Source organism: Rhinopithecus bieti, unplaced genomic scaffold (assembly GCF_001698545.2).
Source record: "Rhinopithecus bieti isolate Rb0 unplaced genomic scaffold, ASM169854v2 scaffold_10379, whole genome shotgun sequence".
Taxonomy (NCBI): domain Eukaryota; kingdom Metazoa; phylum Chordata; class Mammalia; order Primates; family Cercopithecidae; genus Rhinopithecus; species Rhinopithecus bieti.
This window is the reverse complement of record NW_016806591.1, coordinates 287,374-311,877: the sequence shown is the minus strand read 5'-3', so window position 1 is coordinate 311,877 and position 24,504 is coordinate 287,374. Positions and strand designations below refer to the sequence as shown.

Sequence of the window (24,504 nt, the reverse complement as noted above, 5' to 3'; positions counted from 1 at the left end):
TTTTTTTTTTTTTTTTTTTTTTCTTTTGCCAGAGGCAGCAGCATATACAGTGGCATGCAAGTATGAAGGGCAATTTTTTCTATATTGGTAAAAATAAAGTAGGTAGATGGTATATCAATACCACACATGTCCAAAAAAAAAAAAAAAAAAAAAACAGTTAAGAGGTTGCAGGAGGCCCTGTAGTGTTGCCATGTAAGACTTTAGATACTAGTTGAAACTTTAAAGCTCAATTCCTAAAAGATGTGTATTTACAGGATTGATTAAAAAATGTAGGAAGTATTTGTACATAGACTGTAGATGAATGCACATGTTTTAGTAGGTTTTTTTTTTTTTTTCTTTTCTTTGAGAAATGGTCTCACTCTGTCACCCAAGCTGGAGTGCAGTGGTGCAATCTCGTCTTATTGGAGCCACTGCCTCCCAGGTTCAAGCGATTCTCCTGCCTCAACCTCCTGAGTAGTTGGGATTACAGGCATGTGCCACCATGCCTGGCTAATTTTTTTTTTGTTTGTTTGTTTGGTGTTTTGTTTTGTTTTGTTTTAGATATGGGGTTTTGCTATGTTGCACAGGCTGGTCTCAAACACCTGAGCTCAAGCAATCCACCCACCTCAGCCTTCCAAAGTGCTGGGGGCTTACCGGCATGAGCCATTGTGCCTGGCCTGGTAAATTCATGTTTTAAGTCTAATTATTTTATAGCCATAGCATAGGTAGTATATAAACAGCCCATATCTAAATATAAAATTCCACTCTAGATAAGATTTGTGTAAAAATGTTAACAGACCCTTGTAGCCTTGAAAAATTACACACGATTCAGGGGTTTATGTTAATTGAAACACTAAATGATGTAAAAATTTTAACACTATAATTTGTAAAACAAGATGTTTACGTGCTTTTTAAAGACCCATAATATAATGCCAAAGTACCTGGTTTCATTTAATTCATTTTGTCACACAACCGTACGCATTTGTGAACTGCACTTGAAATAAGTAGAAATGACCTAAATCATCATGCACCAGTTCTAACTTCTAATTGTCACATGCCGAAATCCTATTTAGGAAAAAGAAACATAAAACAAGTACTAAGGGAGAAAGTGGCATTAAAGCATCACATAGTTCCATATAGTTAAATGTATTACATGTTATAGTCCCTACATGTAATTCTCACGTTTACTTGTCTATAAGTTTTATAAATGAGGTTTTTGCTTTTCTTTCATTTGTAACAACCATTATTCACAGATTATAATGGCTGAAATATCATTGCTAACTTTAATTCCTGTTTTCATCAGCTACCTTGTGATTTTAACAGACAGCATGGCTCTACTGAGGCTTCCTGTACAGCATGGCAAAGGAAACATCCTTCATCACAATTGCTTTAGTAACCTAATAGATGTAAAAGCTGCAACTACTTGCATTTTGTGTGTATACACTTCAGAATGATTCTATTATGTTAATCATGTTCAGAAAGAGATTGTAACTCAAGATAATGGAACTGTAAACTTTAACACAAGCTTATAGCTTTCAATATCTGTAATCTCTTTTTGTATGTGTGAAGTATGAATTAAACAAATCCTCAAGTTGTCTCTTTTAATTTTCCCTCTAGATGTTAAACTAGTTCAATAAAAAATATTTCGCAAGCATCACACTAAGGTAGTAAGAGTAAGACTCTGCTGTATCCACTCTTTCTTCTGTTCAATCCATTCTCTGCCTTGCAGTTAGAGAAGACTTTCTTTAAATATGTATCTATTTCACACACATACACACACACAGACACACACACACACACACAATATAAATTATTAAAAGCCCTTAATTAATTTGCAATTGCTCTTAAGATAAACAGGAAATACTTAACAAGGCTACAATACTCTGAGGAACCAGGTCCTACCATCCACACCAGGATGCTCCTGTGTCACCCATCCTCACTCCACACTCTTTTCACTTCTCTTAATGCTTAGAAGATGCTAAGTTCCTGCCTGTGGGTTCTTGTATAAGGCATTCTCTACTTAGGACTAGTTCGTTTCACTGTTTCCTCCCACAACACACACACAAACACACACACACACACACCTCACCTGCCCTTCAAGAATTAGCCCCTGTATCTCCTCAAGGCACTCTTCCCGATTGCCTTCAAGTCCTGTTATGCAGCCCTAGATCTCCTGTTCCTGTGTTTCACACCATGTACCACATGGTGATCCAGTGATTCACTGTGTAATCAGCCCCTTAAGGTTTGTCTCCTTGGCAAGACTGTAACCTCCCAGAGGGCAGGAAATCCTGTGCATTTATGTCTAGAATAAGAACATATGTTGAATGAATGAACGATAAACATACAATAATCAAAGGAAAAGTCTTACAACAAAATGTTTTTATATTAGATTCTTATTGTTTACATTTTGTGGTTGATTATAAACTTTTGAAGTAATCAATTTGGGTGGTAAATAGTCTATGTTCATGAGATTTATAACTTCTTTGTTTTTCATATACATATATATACACACACAGAGATACATAAATTTAAAATGTATGGCACTTTCATAGAGAGATGGTATTCACGTGCTCTATTAAAACAATTTTGAAATATATAGCATTAGTCTTATCAATATTTTTAAATAAATATTTACATTTACATTAAAATGACATTTTGACACGTTTTTACTTTTACATCTCAGATACTGAGCAAAATGCTTAGTATACAATGCAAAGGAAGGCACATTTTAGTAAATTATACTTTATTTGCTTAAATTATCTTAGTATCTATTCACAGTATTAAATTACTTGTTAAAAAGATCAGAAAACTCTATCTTCTCCTTGATATCTCAAGCAGATATTTCCACTGTAGAAATAATAGCATTTATCATGAATTCAAAGTAATATTACTAGAAATGTTGATACTGATAACACTACTGCATGTAAAGGTAAGATGGTTGGATATATTCATGATTTGGACTCTCACTAGTTTGAGATGATAAAACTGGGTTTTTCTAGTGTTAGCTCTGTACTTTGTAATTTTTTTAAAAGAAAGTAAAAAAGAAACTCTGATATCTGATCTTTGAGAGAAGAGGTGGAAAAAAGTAGGGAGCACATAAGACACAATAAAATGCACAGTAAAAGGAAGATTTGAAAAATAAAACGAGAGTTCTAGGAGTACAAAACCATCCAATGTAGTACAGCGTTAAGGGGTATGGTGTGTGTATATGTGCACATTTTAGGATTTTAGTAAATAAACGGGCAAGCTAGAAAAAGGAGGAAATGTGTAAAGACAGAAAGGGAAAAAGATGCAGGTAAACAGGTTTGAGAATGCCTAAGGGTCTTCAACACCATGCTAATGGGTGGGGTTTTACCTGAAGGTAATAGGCAGTCACTCACAGTTCAAACGGAAAAGTGCCAAAAAGCAAGTCATAAAAAAGGATTATTCTTGTCACAAGCAAACCTACGGAAATTACGGAAAATGATACAAATTGTGAGATTACATCATATTATATTTGTGTTCGTGAAAACATCTGAAAATCTCTAAATCCCATCTTTGGCATATTCTCCACAACTTGAAAATACCAAGTTTGGCTCAAACATGAGGGGAGTGTGCTTAGCATGAATGCACAGGAGGATATTATCCTTGGTTCACTAAAGGTATAGAGCATTATGATATTCCTTTCTGTGCTGGAGTTCCAGCATTCGTAATGGAGTAAGGGGGTTGCATTTTAAAATACAATATCTTCCTGTCTTATTTAATCATCCAGAATATGTGACATGAAAGAGAGGGTTTAAAATCTGAAATTCTTGTAGAATAGGCTTTCTAACCATTTCCTTTCACTGTCATGGGGCTCCAGAGAATTTTTATAAAAATAAATTACATGTAATTTGAAAACAATTAAAGTCTACATAACAAATATAAGTCATTTAAATCTGCCAAGAGATTTTGAAAATTGATATTTTACAGCTCTCATTCTGTTGCCAAATCCCAGAAAGACTTCAACATTCACTTTTTTTCTTTATGAAAACAGAGAATTTAGTGTATCTATAGCAAAAGCCATTCATGTTGTTTAATTTTAACAAAACTATGTTGGGAGATCCTATAAATACACATGTTCTATCTGTGGTACTGAGAAAGGCAAAACATAGAATATTTTTTCTAACTCCTAAAAATGTTAAGGCAATGAACATATGAAAACTGTAAAACCAATCCCATTGTGAATCCGCATTATTTGTCACTTTTCACATGTCCAAATATAAAACGTTGCCTTCATCACCTACAGTGCATCAAAGATATTACATATTTTGCTTATGGTCAGAATAAAAGTATTGTTTATTTTGTGCATTACAACATTTAAAACATTATAATTACACCCTAAAATCTTTGGTAGTCATATAAATCCATTGTTTATCTTCATATATATACTCTCATTCGTTTAAAAAAAAAAATCAAAGCCCCTAGTGTTCAAAACTGTATATTTCTATTGCACTTCACTAAATTCTCTATGAATTATTACTTTAAAAAATAAATTAGCATGTTTGTTACGCTGTGAACGTAAAACCTAGAAACACTTTTTTCTTTCAAAACAAAACTTTTTCTTTTACTGAGATCTAATTTAAAAGAAAAGGTGAAACAATTGTGGCATTTAAATTAATATCATTATTTAAAAAACACCTCTTAAAATATGCTGGGTAATTCAAAATTATAAGTTTGACAACATGTTTTAAAATTTCAAATTTAGTATGTGGAGGATTAGACATATGGGCTGTAGAACACATGATTTTCACATGTAGAAATCAAAAACTAGAGGATAATGTCTAATTATTCTGAGTAATTTGTAATATCTATCTAGTCTAATAACACATTTTTCCAGAAGGCTAATGCTAATCATTCACATTCACATAAGAGCTATATAAGGAATTATTTAAAAAACGATAAGCCATTTTCAAATTGTAGAGTTGGCAAATTAAAAGGGGGAGGTGTACGAATACACCGCCATCAAGCAGGGAGCTATGATAAAGAGGGGAGGGTGTGGCGGCCTCATATTGCCCTTTTCAAAAGGTTTTCAGAGAAGCTAAAATGATTTTTATGTGAAATTTACAGATTTTCAAACACTGGTGTAATAATAAAAATAATTTAAAAAACTGATTGTGCAAGCTGTGCCAAATCTGCTTGGAGGAGTTAATGAGCTCACACACACGTCAACATTTTGAGGCCATTTGCTTAAAAGACTCCGTGTCATTACATGCAGCCACCACAGAGTTATTCTCTTACAGCATGTTACAAAAAAACACTTGGATAAATCTTCCTCAAAAGTAAAATAACTGCATTTGTCTTTCCTAAACAATAAATTCTCATAGGGCATGCCCTTGCAGAGGGTCATTTTTTCTCTTAAAATATTTTTTCTCAACCTTTCATTGCCTCATCGCATCTAACAAGATCTGCTCACACGGCCATGCTTCCCAGGATTGCAGCACGAGTACCTTAAGACAGATAAGGATTTGTCCAGTATTTTTTTTTTTTTTTTTTTTTTTTTTTTTTTTTTTTGAGACCGAATCTCACTCTGTCTCTCAGGCTGGAGTGCAATGGTGCGATCTCAGCTCATAGCAATCTCCACCTCCCAGGTTCAAGTGATTCTCCTAACTCAGCCTTCTGAGTAGCTGAGATTACAGGCATCTGCCACCACGCCCAGAAAATTTTTGTATTTTTAGTAGAGATAGGGTTTCATCATGTTGGTAAGGCTGGTCTCAAACTCATGACCTCAGGTGATAACGCCCGCCTCGGCCTCCAAACTACTGAGATTACAGACATGAGCCACCGTACCCGGCTGGATTTGTCCAATTCTTTACACACTCACTGTTTTAATCAGCATACTAATGAATATAGTTAATTTTTAAAGTAAATTAATTCCACAACTTCAATATTTATTATTAGTAAACAATAGTTACCTTCAGTCCACTTCAAAAATGGGTTGTGACGCACCAGAGCGTCATAGCATGTCACTGAGGAACTTTCTATTACAAGTTGTTTTATTGCTTAGCAAAGTGTACCAAGATGTTGAGAGGTAGCTTAGACACAACTGTCCAAAGCAACAAAGTAACAATCCAATTCCCAAAAATACACATGCTCTACAGTGATATGAATGTGTACCTCAGAGAGGCAAGAGCTTCTTAGATAGGAGAAAAGTTGTTTCTAAGCTCATTTTCCTTAACTTCAAGTATTTTAGCATGAGCTAAAGTACAAAATCTACTTAAGACGGCATGATGAAGAATGGAATCTCTAGGAAATAGTAACAAAGGAAAAGTTTCTGGACAGTAAGAGCAAATAATTAAAGTAGGCAGTGTGCATTGAAGGAAAGTGGAAATAAAATGACTTCTAATTTTTTTATTTTACTTTTGTACCCTGTTCAACTTTTTTACCCTTTTCAACAGCAAACATGCATGATTTTTACTTATAAAAAGTGAGGTCATAGTGAAAAGTTGAGAGAGAAGATGATGGAATAATCATTTGCACTTATTCTACAATAAGTACAAAGAGCAGAAATTCCTTGATTGTCCTCCACCCCCATTCCTGCTCCTAACACTTCCAAAGCCTATGGTAAGAGTAAAATACAATATATCCAAATATTAAATAAAGGTCATTTCAAGGTAATAAACTATTGAAAATGTTTACATATTCTATCCTGCTACCTTGAAAAATACACCTTAATAAAAGATCTGAAAGGCCAAATTTTTAAGACAGAATTTATGGATAACTCAGCATTCCATGTCAGTATGTAGCAGTGAAGAACCAACCCTAGCTGCCAAGGCCTGACCATAGCCCATTGCACTCCATTTTCCACCCCAGCTGTGCCTATAACATGAGGAGCCTCATATGTACATATGTGGATACCCCAGCCCACACTTCCAAGCTCCTTCCATAGTCCCTGCAAATAGTCAAATTGCTGAACAATTTCTTAGGTCTAAGGATAAACATACTAGTGGTTTGGTCTGCCCTCAGACAGAAAATTCATGACAAGGAGCTACTCTGAGTTGTTGAAATGTGTTTTGAAACAATGGTTGGGGAATTTCAGGGTCTTGGGTACTGTAGTGTGATCTAGAGGGGAAATACAGATTTGGGAAATACAGACTTTAGGTGGACAGAGATGCTTGGCCCATAGAGCAGCTGGAGGAGGAGAGAGTATAGTGTTCTGAAGGACAGTAGCTAAGGCAAAGATCTCTCTGTATTAAATTTAAATAAATTAGAAAGGAAACTGAAAAGGAAAGAATAGGTATGGAGGAAATATAAAGTTGATATACATCATAAGGAATGTTACTTTTAGGATTCTTTCCATATTGACTCCATTATTATAGAACAGAAAAAAAAAAAGAGTATTCAAGAGGCTAATTTCTCTGAAAGGAATAAGCTACTGACTTTGGCCATTTAAATTGTACAACGTGTTCCAATAAAATCTGTTGGCAAACAATTGCCACTAAGAATTTATCCAGCACTTCAATGGAACCAAGCAAAAGGAGCCATTCAAGCACAAGAGAGAAAAGTCAGGCTGGTCTCAGACTTTCCCAGAGCAACAACAAAAGACAGGAGATGGAATAGCAATGGGTACAAAGTTCCGAGGAAAGAAAGTGTGACCCAAGAATGTCATATCTGGTTGCTGTGAAGTATAAAGACAACAGACATAACAGTTTCAAACCTCAAGTACCCACGAAAGATATGAAGCTCAAAATGTACCTTCCCAAAAGATGAAAGGACAAGCTATGATAAAGAGACTGTAGCAAAATTTAATGTTCTGGTGTCTACACATTGTGAAGAAAATATGCTATCTTGGACTACTTTAAAATTGCTAAGTTATCCTTCAAGTATAGAGACACCTGACAGAAACTCTCAAAGATCTAAGAAAACACAGATTACAAGATCTCAAACAGTTCTTTAAAAACAAACACACAAATAAAAAAGCAAAATGACTTGATGATATATTTGACACCATAGGATCATATCAAACATAGAAAAGAATTTCAAATCCTTTTGTTGCTTTTTATATTCCATAATCACTAAATACTAAATACTATCATAATATAAAATAAATTCTGAAATTATACCATTTATGCAAATTCTAAAAACACATATAAGACTGCATAATGTCATGAGGGCCTACGTAGTAAAAGTTCAAAAGCAACAGGAAAGATAAGCTACAATGTCAAGGAGATGGATATTGGCTTCACAGCAAGAGAATCAGGGGTTTTGTGGTATCTGTGTCATTTAAACAAGAAAAAAAAAAAAAAAAAAAGCCCTAGGCAAATATGTCAAACAAGAGCATGTCTTAAATCTGGATCATTGGTACCTTGTATTATTATACTATTTTCTGTTGTAACATATGCTTAAAAGTGTTCATAATTTAAAATGTTAAAAGTGAAAAGTATTGACTTGCTTTACCATGAAAAAGTTTTGAATAATTGTATAATATGTGAGATTATTTAAATGTAGATTCTCTGCTAAGAAACAAACATAAAGGGCACTGTGGCATGCTTCCTTTAAAAGTTGATGTCTGTCAATGACAAAAATTAGAATTATAAAATATGTTGCCACTAATATCATATTATTTAAAATGTATTGACAAGAACGAAACTGTTCATAAGAAATACAATTTGAAATTATGTAATAACTATAACATACATGTTTGAGGACTAGAAGATAGAAAGTTTTTAAGTGTACTACAAAATTATTGGCTTGCCTAAAGTTGTGAGTGTACTTATACTGTCCTTATTCTAGTTTCATAAACTCAGGATGAGGTTAGTAATGAAACACTCTTCTATGCCCTACACTCCACACTCAATCTGGACGGAGCAATCTAAGCCTTGAGGAAGAGTGATCTGACTACAGAATGCATGGCAGTGCCTGTGTAGTCAGAAGTACTGGGGCTCTGGGTTGGAGGATACGCATATTATCTTAGGTACTTCAGCAACCCGATCAGTAGCCATAATGTGAAGGTGCTTCAGCTATAACATCTGACACTCTTTTTAAGCATCAAGTGATTTGGCTCAGTGGTACATTCTCAAACCACTGCAAGTTAAACCAACCTTCCCTCAGATGACTGTCTTTTTTTGATCCAAGAATGTTAACCTAGCCAAGCTGCCGTTCAAGTATAAATACAAGAGACAAGATAGTTTCAAACCTCAGGTACTCAATGAATGTAAAAAAGACCAAAATTTACCAACCCAGAGGATGAAAGAAAAAGCTATGTTGAAAGGATTATGTCAATATTAATCTACTGTATATTTCAAAATAGCTATAAATTGAATATTACCAGTATAAAGAAAAGATAAATGTTTGAGCTGATAGATATCCCAATTATCCTGCTTTGATCATTATGTATCACACGAATGTATCAAAATATCACATGTACTCTGAAAATATGTACAAGTATTATATATCAATAAAAACATACTCAGTGGGTAGGCCTATACATTCTGAAGGAGGAAACATATTACATTTTATATTTGACATTTAAAAATGGCCAAATTATCCAATTACAGAGACAACAAACAGAAGTTCTCAAGGAACCAAGAAGACACAGACTACAGACATCTTGAATGCTTCTTTAAAAAATAATGTACTTGACAACAAAATCTAGCCAACAAAGAAATAGAATAAAAATAAAGGATGATCTTTGAAAAACCCCAACTACTAGGACCTGGAATCAAATTGGTTCACCTTTGAATTTTTATTTTGTGGGGCCCGTGCTTAACGATCATCGTGTGCATCCAATGAACTCTTTGAGCATTTTAAAGTATGGTTAATGAAATGCTTGGAATCAAACTAATATAACATCTGAGACCTTAAAAGAACTATGAGGGGGTGGCAGGGGAGAGAGACAGAGAGAGAAAACCCACATTGAACTCCTGAAAGAACCCTGATTATGACCAGAGGGAAGAATAAGAAGTTGGCAAGGGCTGGGAAGGGTAGGAGGGAGAGGGAGATGAAGAAATAAATAAAAAGAAGGAAATACAACTTCTTTAGACTTTTAGATGAACAAGGGCAAGATAATTTGATTTCAGACTATATTTCTGGATTTCAGCTTTAAAAAGTATTAATTTTCAAATAATGATTTCACTCTCATATAATTAGAAAAATGGGAGCAGATTTATATACGTAGGGATTCTTACTGTTGGCATTTTATTATTGGAGTTCTTTATATAAATTGTATCTGTGTGTCTTGGAGTTCAATATGCATATGTATTGTTGTAGTATCTTATTTTTGTCTTTCATCAAATTTCAAAGCTTTTGCTAGACAGTGAGATTGGAAACAATACAGGATAAGAAACAGATTAGCAAGTAAATATTTAGAATTGAATACAGAGAGCTTTCAGAATTTATTTAATTATCTTATTTGGAACAATTTCAGTGCTTAAAGGAGACAGTGAAAAAGTGAACACAGGTATTACCTATTTGCTTCATGTTTCCCTAGTGCTGCCTGGACATTGTGCAAGTGTTGGTTCCATGAAGAACAAGAGAAATCAGAGCTTTTTTTTTTTCTTTTTCTCCCCCCCACTCATGGGAAACTGTTACAACAGCTGCAGAAATTTGGAAAACGTATAAACCTAAGTGAGGCTGGAGTTGATATACTGGGCAGACATACATGTTACACTGGAGAGTTACCCAATTGTGAGCTTCTCAGTATAAGGTGAGCAACGCCTTCCATTGTGAAATCACATATTGTTGCAAAAAAAAAAAAAAAAAAGTGCAAGAACATTATGTAGCTGTATCTGCAGAGGGAAAATTGAATTTAAATCTACTAATATTTCATTTTCAAATATGGGTCCAATAGTTAGAACTCCCTGGGAACAACAACAACAACAACTTCAAAACCCACAAAACCTCATCACCAGTATTCCCAGGAAGGTACTCAAAAAGAAACAATGGTTGGTACTGGGATAGCAGGTTGGTGTTGGTATAGCATTAGAAAACGCCCTAAAGGAATGACAATGTCCTCCCCATATGGCAACAATCACACCCTTAGTCAAGTCCAGTTCTTAATGGTTCATTCCAAAAATATGAACAAAAGCAGAAGGTTGGCCGGGCGCAGTGCTCAAGCCTTGTTAACCCAGCACTTTGGGAGGCCGAGAACGGCGATCAACGAGGTCAGGAGTTCGAGATTCATCCTGGCTAACACGTGGAAACCCCGTCTCTACTTTTTTAAAAATACAAGAAGCTAGCTGGGCGAGCGGTGGCAGGCGCCTGTAGTCCCAGCTACTCGGGAGCTGAGCAGGAGAATGGTGTGAAACCCGGGAGGCAGAGCTTGCAGTGAGCTGAGATCCGGCCACTGCCACTCCAGCCTGGGTGACAGAGCGAGGACTCCATCTCAAAAAAAAAAAAAAAAAAAAAGCAGTAAGAAGCAGAAGGTAGGAGGCAACAGGTGGGGGAACATGCACTCACATTCCTAATGCTTTCTTTCAAGTTGTCACATCCTCACTTCTTCTGTCCTCGGGAAGGCAGACTAAACAGGAGAGTTTGGAAAGAGTATACATAATTAAAGGTGTTCCTTTTCCCTTCCTCTGATGAATAAGTTATGTGAAGAGAATCCACTTGTTTAGCTCCAGGTGCAGGGAGCATGTCTCCCAGTATTCATCTTGTGGGGCTCAATGAGTAACTCTGGGATTCAGTATTTAGACACAGATTTCCTTGGAGAAAGTGGGTAGTATTCTGTTAAATGTCCAACAACCAGCTCTCCAGGGTAAAAAAATCCCCAATGTGTCATTTACCGATTTTCATAGTGCAAATATTCCCACACACTTTGATTTCAAGGTACCAACATGAGATCATTGAACATGGAACTAGGGGAATGTGTAAATAATTAGCTTTCACAAACCCCCTATGAGCTGGCTCAAGCACATCACTGCACATGAGTCATTCTTCAAGCTGCCATTTATCAGACACTTAGGTGTTAGCTCAGCTTCAATCTGCTTACTCTAAGTTTATTCTCAATTGGTCTAAAACCTGGGCTGGCAAGAGGCATGCTAATTGTTTGTCTCCCTTAAACACCAAAATACATGTGGATCATTTCTAATTTACCTTTAGAGCTCTATGAGCAAAACAGTAGCTGAATTATCCTAAGAACTCAGCAAGATAAAAGAAATAAATCAGTTTGATTTTGTGATGATTTTTCCACCTATAAAAATAGCATGAGGTGCAATCTTCTTTCAAACAATCTGAGCTCTTTAATTTAAAAAAAATCACTCAGCTCCTCTAAAGTTAAATGCAGACATTTCTCATTCCAAAGCCCCAAGGAATAAAAATTCTAAGTTCTTTTATTTTAACCTCAAATATTCCTATGAAAAGCATTTGGATATGTTTTCTTCTTGAAGAAGCCTTCAATAAAAGGACTATTAATCTGTGCATAGACAGATGGTAATCTCATAAGAAATGTAGGTTGAATGAAATAAATTCCCAGTTTACTACAGGAACATGAAGTACAAATATATCACTTATGTATGATACTAAGTCAATAATCAGCTGACTACTTAAACTGCTTATATTTGTTCATAATAGACACAAAAATTATATAAGTGGCTATTATTAAAACTGGTAAAAAGCTACTTTGGCAAGGTATATACAAATATGTTAACTGAAATGTGTGCTTTTCGTAGCGTATTTTTTGTCACAACTAATTATACTGGATTTTAGATATTGGCATTATACTTACAATGATTTTTCCCTTATTCTGGTGTGTCTGGTAAGTACTTTAGTCAATTTTTTTTTGAGGGAGTGATTACTACTGTTAGAATGTCTATTTTCTTTGGAGCTTAATGTGACATGATAGATTATGGAGGGAAATAACAGTTTTCACATGATAGCTACCACTTATCTTACATCTGTTAAGAAGAGAGGTGCTATAAGAAAAGAAGTAATTGAACCAAAGATAGGCAAAGATATGATAAGTTAGCTATACAATCTAACTACTCAGTTGACTTCTTCTTCCATGGTTGCCTGAAGATAGTATACTTGCAGAATTTCAGTCAACAGAAATTAAACTGCAGTAAAATCCTTTCATAATGTGGTAAGAAGTCTCAGAGAGTCATTGGTGTAAAAGGCAGTGATGATATTTTGAAAATAATGAAATGAACCAGACAAGCCTAAGCAGTTAGTAGGTTTGGAATTCTGGGTCTGACTGTGTACTCCAAATCCAAGTCCCAGTTGGAATTTGGCACCACCTGGTGGCAACCGTATGCTCTGTCTAAAATAGAAAATAGGGAAAAGGCTGCGTTCTGTGACTGGCTGGGGTTCCCTCACAGTGATAGTGATTCAAGGGATCTTCTGGTTAGCTGGAACCTGTCTCATCATCCCTATCCAAGGAATTGGGAATGATGGATACCAAGAATATAAGGACCTTTCCTAAACCCACCTGGATCTTCAAGAGGGTGTCTCACTTCTTTTCACATTTAGCCTTCTCATTTGACCACCTTCATTTGAAAATGTGGATTGCATTTAGAAAAAAAAAAAAAATCGTCAATTACTATCATTCCAATTTGCATTACCATGAGTTATGTGATTGCATGGTTTTATTTTATTGTGTTCCATATCAGGGTGTTTTGATGGACAATCCCACAGACCATATCCGTGAGTTACTCATACAAATTGAGTAAAGAAATATTTTGGGGAAAAACAAAGCACTAAATTTGGTTATCAGATATTGTCAAACTACTACTTGTACCACTTCCTCTCCTTCTTTTTACTTGTTTGTACAAATGCTTCTATATATGTCTGTAATAATAGGTCCATCTCTCTCTCTTTTTTTTTTTTTTGAAGACGGAGTCTTGCTCTGTCGCCCAGGCTGGAGTGCAGTGGCCGGATCTCAGCTCACTGCAAGCTCCGCCTCCCGGGTTCACGCCATTCTCCTGCCTCAGCCTCCCGAGTAGCTGGGACTACAGGCGCCCGCCACCACGCCTGGTTAATTTTTTTGTATTTTTTAGTAGAGACAGGGTTTCACCGTGTTAGCCAGGATGGTCTCGATCTCCTGACTTTGTAATCTGCCCGTCTCGGCCTCCCAAAGTGAGGTCCATCTCTTTTATGCTTTGTTTTACACTAAACTATAAGGGACCATAAAAACCTCTTTTTTAAAAAAAGTCAATTATTGATTTGAAGATATATCATCCACTGAAAATTCTTCCCAACATTATACATTTCTTTTTAATAATTTGTACAATTAAATTTTATAGACTTAATGTCTATCAGCTAATATACACAATCACCAAGAGAAAATAAGCATTTATTATTAAATATCATATTATTAAATATTTATCATTACCACAGGCCTGAGTTAACATAAACAATAAGTGAGCAGAGTGATGGGTGCAGACTGGAAATCAGAAATATCATTTTATTTATCTTTTTCTTTTCAGTAGCTAGTATATATTCTGGCAGGTAATATATGATCAATAATTATGATTGGTGTGCAAGAGATAAAGAACGCATATATGTATACTTCAGTAAGTATACATTGAGCATCATGTTTTGTTTTGAGATGTGTTTATATATGATGTGTTTATGATTTTGATCATTCTGCCTTCTCTAATCCTTCCCTCTCTCTCTCTGATAATTTCTAATGGTTGGGTAATGGATGTCCTGGGTTGATCCTACAATGCTTTTATCTGTTTTTCCTAATCTTTCTATTTTTTGGCTTGTGCTGTTTAGGGCTTTACCATTCAACCCTTTTACTGAAGTTTTAAACATGGTCATAATATGTTGATATATGAGGAACCTTTCTTATTTTTATTACATATTATTTTATTACATATTTTCATAGAATCATATTCTTTTTAATGGATGTAGTATATTCTCTCTCATTCTGAAATTATTCATAATATTTGATGCTTACCTTTTCTCTCCATTGTGTATCTTTCAAATTCCTGAACCAATGGAGATGGAAGATAATTTGAGATTTTCTTTAGCTTTGCAATGTATCTCTGAATTTAATTTTTGCTGGAGGTGGTATTTATATTTAACCAAGTTAAAAAAAAAAAAAGAAGACCTTTTTTGTGACAAGTCTTAATGTGTCAAGTAGTTTGTTACAAACTAGCGAAAAAAAGGCCACTAAATTTTGTCTTCTCCTAGTAAGTCCATTAGCTAGTCTCCTATGCAAAGAAGCAAAGGTTGAATGGGGGTAGAAACAAAACATTAAGATTAGATTCAATACGCAAAATAAAAGGAGCCTGAATGAGTTCTAACTCATTCTCTTATTCTCATGTAAAGTAGGTAGTCAAGTGCATGTTCAATTTGCATCTTCTAACTTGTGGTCCAAGATGACTTCCAGCCATCATGTCCTCATTCCAAGCAGCAAAAAAGGGAGAAGGGGCAGCAAATCAAATACACCTTCTCTAAGGATATCTCCTGAAAGTTGTTCACATCACTTAAATTCTACTGGCTGTATCTACATTTTCTGTCACATCTACTAGTTGCAAGAGAGCTTGAGAAATGTAGGTTTTTGGGAGAGGGTGGTCATTTGCCTAGTTACCATTTGGATATTACTTTATTGAAGAACAATCAGTAATTTGTTAAGCGACAATTAACAGTCTGTGCCACCGTCTTGTTTAGGAGTTTCGATATTTATCCAGATAGTGAGGAGGAGTCATGAAAGAGGTTTAGCTAAGGCATTATTCACTTTTAAAAGGTCATTTTGACATGTGCAGGCAGGCCATCATGAGAGGCACATAAATATGAGGTGTATAGTACATAAGGGCTGCCCATCAGGGACTGGAGAAATGCATCACTACTAGTGAGAATAAATGACTGCATTAACTTTGTTCTATTTTTGTTAATGTGAAGCATTGTGCAGTTGATTTATAATTATTTACAGAAGTACACTCACCATAAACCTAGGCCTAAGTCAAATAAATGGTGATCAGTGCTCTTGACTGCAGATATCCCTTCCTAAATCTGATTAAGATTTATCTCTTATTTCTAGAATACCTTTGTTTTCGTATATTGCGAGTTTTAAAAGAGACATGGAAAATTTAAATAATACAAAAAAGATATACTAATATCTTTTTTAATACTGTATTGTTAATACTATATTGTTTCTTAATTTTTAAAAATCATTTTACACAAAATGCATTTTGGTGTTTAATGCTTAAAACCCTTTATAATGTATACAATCCAATTGCCACTGAAAAAATACTCTCATTGCCGTTTTACTTTTATTGAATTATAATACATATACAGACAAATATAAAAATCATAATTATAGCTCAATTGTTTTTTTTCCAAGGTGAACACATCCATGGTACCAACATAGAGATCAAGAATCTGAATATTACAGGTCCCCCCAAAAAACACCTTGTGCTCCTTCTACAGTCACTTTCCTCTCCCAAGTGAAACCATTTTTCTTGATTTATAATAGCATGAATTAATTTTGCCTATCCTTGAACTTTATCTAAACAGATTAATATTTCATATACACTCTTATGTCTAGATTAATTGGCTGCATTTCAGGTGAATGATGAAATATATCTGCATTGTTGTATACGTGGTTTTATTTTAAATAACCTTTTATTTTAGAACATTTTAGATTTACTGAATTGTTGAGAAAATAGTCCAGAGAGTTACATTTACCCTTCACTCAGTTTCCCCTATTTTTAGCATCTTACATTAGTATGGTATAAGTTTTACCATTAATAAACCAATATTAATATATTAATATTATTATTAGCTAATGCCCATATTTTACTGAGATGGCCTCAGTCTTCCCCTAATGTACCTTTTCTGTTGCACGATCCCATTGAAGATACTGTATGTATCATGTCTTCTTAGGCTCTCTGGTTGTTACAGTTTCCCAGATATTACTTATTTTTCATGACCTTAGCAGTTTTGAGGATTATTAGTCAGGCATTTTGTTGAATGTCATTCAGTTGGGGTTTGTCTACACTTTTCTTAAGTTTAGACTAAGCAAATGTGTTTTTGAGAAGACCACAGATGTAAAACGCCATTCTTAACACATCACATCAATAACACTTACTAAAAATATGACTTACTACATTTATATTAAGCTGGTCCACTTGGCTTCAGGTAGTGTTTGTCAGTTTCTCCTATATAAAGTTCTCTTATTTTTCCTCTCTCTTTCCATACTGTACTTTTTGGAAGAAAGTAATACATACTAAAAGTAACAAGTTTATATGATTCCAAAGTATATCATGACTGCTATACTATACAGAAACCTACAGGAAAAGAACATTTATCATAGGTCCAACTCATGATGTCCACGTAGAATATCAATTAAAAAAACACAGACACTATTGCAAATATTTCTTTTCCATAGAATCATCTAAATCGATGATCAAAACAGTTGACTTGATCTTTATATCAATGTACATCCATAGAAACAGTCATAAACCAAGTCTACACAAAACCAAGTGAAAGAACTTGAAAGCATAAAAATAATCCGGGTATAAAATCATTTGACAATCTGAACTAGTTGAAGTTTGAATTATTTATTTCTTATTCTTTCTTTTTGCATGTTTCAGATTTTCTTTTCTTCTTCTTTTTTTTTTTTAGAAGGAGTCTTGCTCTGTCACCAGGCTGGAGTGCAGTGGCATGATCTTAGCTCACTGCAACCTCCACTTCCCGGGTTCAAGCAATTCTCCTACCTCAACCTCCGGAGCAGCTGGGACTACAGGTGCCTGCCACCATGCCCAGCTAATTTTTGCATTTTTAGTAGAGATGGGGTTTCACCATGTTGGCCAGGATGGTCTTGATCTCTTGACCTCATGATCTGCCTGCCTAGGCCTCCCAATAGTTTCAGATTTTCTAAAGAAAATGTCCAAAAATATACACTATATAATATTCAGAGTTAATATCACAAATACAGAGTAATGGTGAGAGAATTTATTCATAGAAGATTAATATGTTATATAATTTAATTTATTATGGAGTGCCTTATAAAATATAATAAACAAGCAAGATACTACCATTTTTATCTCCTAAGAAAAAAAGTATTTAAAAGTCTAGTGAGAAATAAGACTGAAGAATATATTTTCATTATTTCTCCAGTTTAATATGTAAAATATTTTCTTAATCTAATTACCCAGAAAATAACACGGTAGATTTTTCCCATGTTATATTGCAAATCATAAAATGTACTCCCCACCTTTTTAATGTCATTTGGTAATCTAAACCACCTTCCAAATGGCCATAGGCTGAAGTTACATCTGTTTACTTTATGCTTAAACCCCGTTATCATATTTCTTTTGAAATGAAGTAAAATAAGAAGACGGATAACTCATAAATCCTGTACAGTCAATAGTAGTAGAAATGACAATGATCCTCAAAAATAGATTCTGCTATTTTCATTCATCCCTGGGGTAAAATTACTGTTGATCTTCATCCTAACGATGAATCATGTGGGCTTCCTTGACTGTCATACACCATAAATCTGAGTGATAAATGGAAATCGGCAAGAAATGCGTTGTAACCTTCCTAGAGAAAAATACCACTGTTTCCATTACATTAAAATTAATACTCATATTAAACTTCAAAAATAATAGGAGAAAAGAATATTAAAATAGTTCTAAAATATTCCCTTCGATAATTTATTTCCTACATGACTTAAGTGATATCTTCTTCCAATCCACCCCAGCGGTGTGCTGGAACCAGCTTGCACTGGCTTACAAGAGCCATTTCTTAAATCTTCTGGAATTTGTGAGCCAACTGTTAAACCATTATTAAAAATTAAATTATAATCTTACAATTAATCATACTAACAACAAAAGCAATAAACATTCAAAACTTGTTACTTTCTAATGGTTTACTATTATCCATGTTCTTGAGGGCATTTACATCCATTGTGTAAGCTAAAAATTCTACATAAAGCTCTGCTTTTGTGCATCTCTTTCCAATTCCACATTCAGTGACATAGGTTGGTAGCTTGAAATAAGCTACTATGGGAGTACTGACACTGTAAGAACGGGCAAATACTACAAACCAGGGCTTTGCCTTCCCACCTCAAAAAGCCAGTTGTAAAACATTTGTCAGCCCATCACTGACTAACCCCATATTTAACCCTTCCATCAATTCTCTCTCTGAAAGAAAATAAAATTTTAGTGTTGGTTCTCTTTAGAGATATTTGTTTTGGGGAAATGTCCTGGTTGTTGCCACTTTCAGCTCTGTATTCAGTCATTCATTTAAAAATAATAGAGATATTTATTCTCTTTAAAGAAAACAGTCATTCATTTTAAAATAATAGAAATATTTATTCTCTTTAAAGAAAAATAGAAAAATAATGTAACTCCAAACAGCCATCTCTCAGGCAGAAAGCTTCTATATTGAGCTTAACAAATTCTGAATGTAAGGGAAGGCAGGGAAGCATATTGGTGGTAGAACAAACAGTTTAACTCTGATTTTGCTATTTTCAACACCAGGAACATAATTGATCTTTCAAAGGCTTGAATCCTTATTTATTAAAAAAAGTTAATACCCTACATTACAGAGTTATGAACGTGAAATGAGATAACAAACATGAAGCTACTAAACATGAAACTATTAAAGATACTCAATAATATTAGCTGTTATTTACAGCATATAACTAGGTTCAGCAATGTATCACCACTTTGAAAATAGAAGCTATGATTCAAAAACATCTAGTGAGTACAATGTAGAATATCCTTTTCTAAACTCTATATATTTACATGGGAAATTAGCATATTAAAGTTCAGAGAAGTCCTATATACAAGAAAGCTAAATATACTTATCAGTAATATGCATTCCAAAAACTTCTCATATTTTCCTTAATCTTCTAATTTTAGTTAATTGTTAACCCATTCCTTTCCAAAATGCTGTATCTAATAGTGTAATAAGTCTTCTCTGCACAGCTAAATATGCATTTATTGCTGTATTATTTCTCCGCTAGCCCCTAACTCAAGATCTCAATACCTCTTCCCTCCAAACAAACAAAATTATGCAAACTGGCAGTTTTCTCTTGCTACTTAAAAACACCAGTTCTTTGTAAAGCGCTTTAGTAAATGGCATGAAGATGAGGCATGACATGTGGATCCTTTTGCAAAGACCTGCAACATTTTCTAGGCTGTATAAAATTTAAAAGGATTATACATTTTTAAGCAGGGTTCAGAGTTAAGTCAAAAGCAGTTACAGATCTTAAAAACAGAATTTATCAGTTACTCTTTTAGAGATTAGAATTAGTAAAGAAATAATTTGAATGGTGATATTATAATGTACTTGAAATAAGTCAAGTATTAGCAAAGGTATTGGTCAAATACAATCTATAGAGAGAGACAAACTAAAAACGAATAAGCTTACTTTTTGTTATATGTGATTAAATCTAGTTGCAAGAATAATTTCTTGGCAGAGACTGATATTTGTGACCCAGTTATATACAGACTATTTATGAAATCTCTTTTTTTGAAATCTCTTTAAAAATTAAGCAGGTTTTATGTATCTGAACAATTTTCATTGTTATCTCTTGCATGCAAAACAGAAGATTGGAAGACATCATGAAACCCTTTTCTGTTCTACAAATACATGGTTAAAGCCAAGACATATATTAGGCAACAACTGAATAATTGTTGGACAAAATTTGTTAATGTATTCCAACATTTCCTTTTTAATTCCCATTCTATACTTTTCCCGCCATAACCTTATTCTAACTCTTTTCTTAATCATACACTCCTTTTGAGGCTCCTATAAATCATTAATAATTTACTTAATTTTTGAAGGCATTTAATCTGACATTTATGATTGTGTCATTCTTAAAAATTTCTAATATTAAACATTTTTTAATATAGATGACTCAGGGATCTGGACCCAAGTCATTCAACTAGAAGAACTATTGCCTTTTCTCATTACAACATGCTGTCCCTGCAACCCATGATTCTTGGGGAAAAAAAACAAAACAATATAATGCTTGTTTCTGATATATATTATTCTGTTGTTGTTTCTCTTAGTCATTCCATTGCTAATTTATTCCTTTCCTATTTATTTATAAATCCTCTCAATTCTTACCTGTAACATTGTTAGATATGCATTTATTGCATTTTTCCCAGTCGTTAACCCCAAATCAGGATTTTAGCTCTTTCCAAATATTGATACAGCCTCTAGTCAGCAGTCCTATATTGACTCTCTTCCTCTTATATCTAACATATCATTGTCAAGATTTTCTTACTAAAACAGTGCCCTTACTCAATCACCATCCAACTCTGAAATATTAATTATCCTTAATGGAAGCTAAAAAATCATGCATTTCATACTCTGAAACTCTGAACTATAATCCCAGCATAGATTCTCAATCTTCTACTATACTTGCCTGGAGATTCAGCCAAGTGTCTGAGCTTTCCTGACTTATAACTTTGCTAATGATGGTCCCTGTACCTGGCATGCTCTCTTCTTGGCTGCTAAAGTTCTACAAAGCCTCCAAAACCATTCATTCACTCTTTGATTTATTTAACAAAGAGGGGCATACTGATGAATAAGACTGTGAGTATTCCTGTCCTTATGAAATTCCAGTATGGTGTCACAACAGAAAGCAAATAATCTTCTAAATAAATGCCTGCGAATGTGAGAGGTGGTATGATAGACACGATAGATGTAAGATGACAAAAATTCTATAAATAAGGTGACTAAAACTTTTTTTTAACACTTTCTTCATTTATTTCACAACCACAGAGATTACTGTCATTTTCCCCAGCTGTAAACTCCTTGCCACTTTTACATTTCAATAAAACTTCAGTAATATTTCTATAATATTCATGAAACTATGATATATATAATATGTACTTTTTTTTTTGCAATTTGAGCTTATCATCATATTTAGAGGATTGTGGCTAAGTCCTGAACATTGATCAACTGAAATCAATTATGACCCCCACATTGGGCAATAAGAAATAGAAGGGAAGACTCCTGGGCTATCTTCAGAGGATTTCCTCTGTCTTTAGAAAGATATCCACAACATTACATGGTGTATATTTATTTTCTTCTAGTCATTGTTATTCAAGATGTAATGTCTGGAAGTGCTGCAGATAAATTGATCACTAGACTGAGCATAACACCAAAACCAAGGATGACATGATGGAGCAACAAAAGAAACGTGGCTCTTGAGAAAATAATTGGGCTTTTGGCTTAACCAAACATGAAGGACCCACAAACATATGCATCCTTAAACTACTTATTGAGCAACTTCAAAAACTTTCCATTTTGTTTAAACTAGTAATTTGTAGCAAATATCATACTTATATCTCACATTAGCAGATTGTAAACACTCTGAAAATGGGGAATATGTATTTTTCATCTTCATTATTTCCACAGGATCTAATATGACTTTTGCCCCTAATAGCTGATCAAAAATAGTATTTGGGAAAATTGAAGTTGCACTTCAACTAAAATAATTTATATTCTCTCACTCTCTTTCTCTCTGTGTGTGTAGGGGTGGGGACAGGTGGGCATTCGTGTGTGTGTGTGTGTGTGTGTGTATGCATGTGTGTGTGTATGTATGTATGTGTGTTTATAACCACAGTTTTATGTACTATACAGTACCAGGCTTAAAGTCTCAGCTTCATTAGAATATGTTTCCTGTGATATTGTAACACATACATTGAAAATTTATGATGACATAGACAAAGAAGAAAGTATTTACTCAATTTTTCTAATCTTCACTGATTTAGTAAATAAAGGATTCATGTCTTGTTTCCATAACAGATGCTAAATAGAGCTAAATAATCTGCATTTCAAAAGAGAATTATAAAGGTATAGGTTTCAGAGAAGCTGTAAATAACTGACCTTCTCCAGAGATAACAAGAGATACAAATGTTGGCAAAGCATCTAGTCAGAAGAGAGGCACAGGAATAAATATTTGATTTCGGTCAACAGCTGGCTTTAGATGCATTAGTTGCAGAGATGGATCTTTCTATTGTAAATGATCAGGTAAGAAGGCTTTGTATCAAAATTGTCAAGTTATTTAAATTCCCATGTGGTTCGTGAACTTGCAAAATAAAGCAACTGAAGTACATAAACCAGCAACACTGTTTCACTATATGAAATACCTTCAATGACAATATTCTATCTCAGAAATACAGGCATCATCCTTTCCAAATGCCTTGTCAAATGAAGAAACATGACTATGCATCAGAAAAAATGAGCTAATGCTGGACTTCATCTCAAAAGATTATGACACATTTTGACCCAAAAGGCAAGATTAAGTGGAAATGTAAATGTGATTCAGTTTTCTGTTGACTCAGGTGTAAAAGCAATGGCTAACTCTCAGATATTTTCGAAAGTCCTCTTTGCGCTCCCTGTCTGTGTTAACCTGCACCATGGATCTTCCCAACGTATCTCCAAATCCCATGAGGTTCTTTTAATAAGAATATGAACAACATTAAACATCATTTGTTATAATATCAATGTTTGACATTTTCCAAGATTCTTAACATACTTGGGCATTTCATTTTACCTTTTTTCTTGGCAGCCCTGCTATAGGGATCGAGCTTTTCAGAGGACAAATATTGTATATGTTAAAGTTAAATAATAATAATAATAATAAATCATTTACTGAATGCTTACCCTGTGCCTAGAATTAAGCTGAAAACTTTACAGACATTATCTCAATTAATCTGATTATGAGATAGTCATTCTTGTTTTCCTGAAGTAGAAACGAGGTATTAGAGAAGTAATTAGCCTGAATGCTCACACAGCTAGTAAGAGAAGAAACAGTTTTAGAACCCAAGTCGTTGAGCTCTATCCAGAGAGTTCTATGACCTCATCTAAAGGGCATTAGGCTTGTCTGTTTTTGTTTTTTGAGACAAAGTCTTGTTCTGTCACCCAGGCTGGAATACAGTTGTGCGATCTCAGCTCATTGAAACCTCCACCTCCTGGATTCAAGGGATTCTCCTGCCTCAGCTTCCTGAGTAGCTGGGACTACAGACACCCATAATCACGCCTGGCTAATTTTTGTATTTTTAGTAGAGACAGGGTTTCACCATGTTGGCCAGGTTGGTCTTGAACTCCTGACCTCAAATTATCTGCCCACCTCGGCCTCCCAAACTGCTATAATTACAGGTATGAGCAACCATGCTTGGCCTAAAGAGCATTAGCTTTAAGGCTATCTTCAACTCTCTAGTTCATCCAGGTTTACTGAGGTCCTACCTGGAACAGAGATTACCTGTTGCTTACACTAAAGGCTAATGAATCAATTTTATACTTTTAGGATATATCCTATAATATTCATCAGGTTTTAACAGTTAAAAAAAAGATAAACTCTATACTTTAGAATTTAGTTTTCTAAGGATTTGTAGTATTTTGACCAAAATAAAAAGGGTGAATATTTTTTAAAAAATCATGTTCTTATTTTTCTATTACTTCTGAGTTTAAACATCCAGTTCCCGGAAAGTAAACTAAACTTAACAGTTACCAGCTCCTCCTTGTACCTCTGGTAGAATTCAGCTGTGAATCCATCTGGTCCTGGACTTTTTTTGGTGGGTAGGCTATTAATTGTTGCCTCAATTTCAGAGCCTGCTATTGGTCTATTCAGGGATTCAACTTCTTCCTGGTTTA

The 24,504-nt window shown here is 34.4% G+C and overlaps 1 protein-coding gene across 9 annotated transcripts in view; it reads right to left on the bottom strand.

Moving 5' to 3' along the window:
* The window catches only part of PRR16 (proline rich 16), a 328,082-nt gene that overhangs the window by 120,003 nt on the left and 183,575 nt on the right, over window positions 1-24,504 (bottom strand). Inside the window, exon 1 of one of the 9 annotated variants that reach the window (XM_017877059.1) lies at window positions 13,361-13,420. The exons of 7 other annotated variants lie outside the window; for them this stretch is intronic. The gene's annotated coding sequence lies outside the window, so the exon portion shown is untranslated. Of the gene's footprint in view, window positions 1-2,068; window positions 2,140-13,360; window positions 13,421-24,504 lie in introns of those variants that run through there. One more of the 9 variants, XM_017877060.1, reaches the window with a different exon arrangement.